At 36.5% G+C, this 4285-nt stretch overlaps 2 non-coding genes across 2 annotated transcripts; one reads left to right on the plus strand and one right to left on the minus strand.

Moving 5' to 3' along the window:
- Window positions 1-430: 430 nt before the first annotated feature.
- Window positions 431-502, minus strand: TRNAG-UCC (transfer RNA glycine (anticodon UCC)). Its single transcript has one exon. It is a non-coding gene; the product is annotated as a tRNA-Gly (tRNA).
- Window positions 503-3459: 2957 nt separating this feature from the next.
- On the plus strand, window positions 3460-3531 carry TRNAC-GCA (transfer RNA cysteine (anticodon GCA)). The gene has a single exon. It is a non-coding gene; the product is annotated as a tRNA-Cys (tRNA).
- Window positions 3532-4285: the final 754 nt, after the last annotated feature.

Genomic DNA, 4285 nt, shown 5'->3' on the forward strand with positions numbered 1-4285 from the left:
TCTTAGGTCCTATGAGCAAGTAACAGTAACCTTCAAGTATTGTTCTACTTAAAAAATAAAGCTTTTTAATTCCTTAGCATCCCAGTTTACATTTAAGGGGTTGTGTTCTTGGATTTTAAGTTTGTTAAGCCCACATGAACTTGGCTTGAGGTGTGGTTCTCTACAGCCCAACTTGTCAAACTCACTCGAGTGCTCATCTCAACCATGACGTCGTTCAACAAGAGAGACCTTGAAAACGACTGGATTATCGCATTAACCATTTGAATCACCTTCTCATCTCAACCATGACGTCGTTCAACAAGAGAGACTTCGAAAACGACTGGATTATCGCATTAACCATTTGAATCACCTGCTCATCTCAACCATGATGTCGTTCAACAAGAGAGACTTCGAAAACAACTGTAAAATAAAATGAAATAAGAAAATAACATTCCATTGCCGGGAATCAAACCCGGGTCTCCTGGGTGGAAGCTAGATATCCTGACCGCTGGACGACAATGGATTTTTGGTGTAGATGTCCCGAAGTATTTTGTCAGATCGCTGAAGAGTTTTTGCATGATCTTTTGCTTAATGTCTAACTCTTCGACACGTCCTTCCCTATGTGTGTTAGAGTTCTCAGGGCTACCGCGACGTTTCGAGCTGTTCGATTGTGTGGCTCTTTCTTCAAAAGAGTCAATATCAAATGTTAGGTCTTTGATTGGCAACCCATCTAGGGGAGCGTCGATTGCATCGATTCCATCAACGATCTTCCCATGAGTTTATGGTGCATGACCCATTTTTTATACCATTCACCTTCGAGCACTACCATAGTTTTGCATCGTCCATGAGATGCATTGTGGCTAATGTAACTCTCAGGTTGTATGAGAAAGTTCCTGTAGCCCTCAACTCTCAGGTCGTATAATAGAGTTCTTAGAGCTACCACGACATTTCGAGGTGTTCGATCGTGTGGCTTTTTCTTCAAAAGAGTCAACATCAAACATCAGGTCTTTTATTGGCAACCCATCAAGGGGAGCGTCGATTGCATCGATTCCATCAACGGTCTTCCCATGAGTTTATGGTGCATGACCCATTTTTTATATCATCCACCTTCGAGCGCTACCGTCCATGAGATGCATTGTGGCCAACGTAACTCTTAGGTCCTATGAGCAAGTTCCTGTAACCTTCAAGTAGTGTTCAATGTCAAAAATAAAGTTTTTTTAATTCCTTAGCATCCTGGTTCCCATTTAAGGGTTTGTGTTTTTGGATTTTCAGTTTGTTAAGCCCAACATGAGCTTGGCTTGGGGTGTGGTTCTCTACGACCCTCCTTGTCAAACTCACTCTGGTGCTCATCTCAGTCATCTCAGCCATGATGGCGTTCAACAAAAGAGACCTTGAAAATGACCGAATTATCACATTAACCATTTGAATGACCTCAACCTCACTTGTTGAAATTGAACAAAATATCTATGACATAACACTATTAAAGGTTCAAAGTTCATAAAAGTCTTTTTAATCTAAGGTACTATTGAACTTGACCATTATAGTGCCTCTCAAATCAAGTTCATAAAAGTCTTTTGAATTTAAGATACTATTGAACTCATCCATTATAGTGCTTCTCAAACCTAGGTAAAGTTTAAATATAATTGGTGACAAAAGATGAAACTATAAAATAAAAGAAATAAGAAAATAAAATTTCATTGTCGAGAATCAAACTCGGGTCTCCTTGATGAAAGCCAGATTTTCTGTGTAATGTCTTCGACACGTTTTTTTTATGTGTGTGATAGTGTTCTCAGAGATACCGCCATGTTTCTTGTTGTTCGATCACGTGGCTCTTTCTTCAAAAGAGTCAACATCAAACATTAGGTCTTTGATTGGAAACCCATACAGGGGAGCGTCGATTGCTTCAATTCCATCAATGGTCTTCCCATAATTTTTTGGTGCATGACCAATTTTTCATACAATTCACCTTCAAGCGCCACCATAGTTTTGCATCGTCCATGAGATGCATTGTGGGCCGATGTAACTCTCAGGTCCTCTGAGAAAGTTCCTATAGTCTTGAAGTATAATATCAAAACATATTAACGTATTTGATATGTTAAATATTAAAATAATTGATGTGTATCATAAACATTAAATAAAAATATATATTTGAAATTTGAATGATATTCATATTAATTAAACATATATTATGATATTCTACCACATTTTAATATTATTTAAATAAGATATTATATCTTAATTTATTAGGTATTCAAATATATAATTTGACAAAAATAATCACAAGTTCACCGTAAATAGAACCCTAGGGTTAAGTCAAAAAGTATCAAACACCAAATACTGTGACATTTTAGGTGATATTTTGTAGAGGAAACTGATAAGGTCTCCAAAGAGCAGGTGGTCATTTCTGACATTTTAGGTTAACAACATGGTGAAAAAAAACCAGAAATTCTGATACCAGTAATTAACTACAAACATTTGAATAAGGTTTTAGAATAAATAAGATATCCAATCCAAAACAAAAATGATTTGATAAAAAGAATTTAGAGTCAAATGTTTTTATAAAATTCGACATGAAATTGGGATTTCGGAAAATTCTAATTTCTTAAAAGGACAAATATAAAATAGCATTTAATGTCCAATTAGAAAATATGAAGGGAACGTCATGTCATTTAGGGTAACAAACGCTCCATCCGAATTTCAGAAGATTATGAATGATATTTTCAATCCTTTCAAAAAATTTCGATAGTTTAAAATTCTACCTATAAAAGAAGTTGAAAACATCTTGGGAGATTACCTATGGGTGAGTTTCTAACAAAGTCTCTCTTCTCTCCTCTGTCTTCTTAAACTCATACTAATCCAACCAATCATTTGCATGGACTCAAAAGTTCAATTACCTATAAAAGAAGTTGAAAACACCTTGTGAAAGTCTGTAAGCATACTACGACCTCTAGCTTTGCAAAATCCAGCGTTGTTGACGCTTATCAAAATCGCTGCCAAAATAAAGTTTAACGAGTGGTTCTATGGTGTAGTGGTTAGCACTTTCGACTTTGAATCTAACGACCTGTGTTTAATTCCCGATAGGTAATCCACCAATTTATACAAAATTGGTCCATAGTCGATTCGGTAGGGTCACTTTTGGACCGATAATCTGTAGAAGGGGTCACTAAGATTGAGATCATACAAAATGGGACCATAGCTCAATGTTAGAGCATTTAATTGCAGATCAAGAGGTCACCAATTCGAACCTAGTTGGGCCCTTCTATCTAGGATAGAAATTTGTTACACTTTTTGGACCGACACTATGTCTACGGGGTCACTAAGGTTAAAATCCTACAAAATGGATCCATGGCTCAGTGGTAGAGAATTTGACCGGTCACCCGTTTGAATTTGGTTGGGCCCTTTTATTTTGGACAGACACTTTTTACACTTTTGGATTGACACTCTGTAGAACGAGTCACTAAAGTTGAAATCATGCAAAATGGGTCCATAGATCAGTGGTAGAGCATTTGACTGCAGATTAAGAGGTCATCAGTTCAAATCTGGTTGGGCCCTTTTATTTTGGACAGACACTTTGTTCGATTTACTCCCGACCACCGATTGTCTAAAGGGAAAAGAAATAAGAATAATTACCGAATCCATGTACATTAAGAAAAGAGTGTGGTATCCAAGCACCCACTATGAACATGGTTAAAAACTTACAATTAGTCAACTTTGTACTCACTCCATGTTTTCCATATCTTTCATTTAACTAAGAGTAGTTGCCCATCTTACAATTAAACAACACCAACTATTTTTTATGTTTTAAAATTATTTTTTTCAACATTTCCCTTATTTTGTACTATGAACCTATAAACTCTATTTCGATTATAATGTAAATATATATGTTCATTATATTTTAATTCTTTTTTTATTTCGAGAAAACATTTTACTTTGTTTTCAACCTGTTTTAACTTGCAATCCGTGCCTCTAGAACCCACATTTTACTTTGTTTTCAACCTATTTTAACTTGCAATCCGTGCCTCGAGAACCCACCGAAAATGGGTCATGACTCCCTTTTTGTTTTCACTTACTCCTCCTACATTGATATATTCATAATTTCATGTAGTCTTCCTAAATTTGCCGGCGACATTGTTTGTTGTCGAGCTTGATAATGTGAGTTTGTAACCCATCCGTTAGGGTTCTTGGAATGATTCTCTAGATTATCCCTTCCATGTTGGGAGTTGGGCCATGGGTCTTGGGTGAAGGAACTGTTGGTTTACCGCCCCTAAGAGTTAAGGAAGCATCTTGAGGCTAGTTTCACGTAGTA

Source organism: Cucurbita pepo, chromosome 16 (genome assembly GCF_057944985.1).
Source record: "Cucurbita pepo subsp. pepo isolate OVF chromosome 16, ASM5794498v1, whole genome shotgun sequence".
Classification (NCBI taxonomy): Eukaryota; Viridiplantae; Streptophyta; class Magnoliopsida; order Cucurbitales; family Cucurbitaceae; genus Cucurbita; species Cucurbita pepo.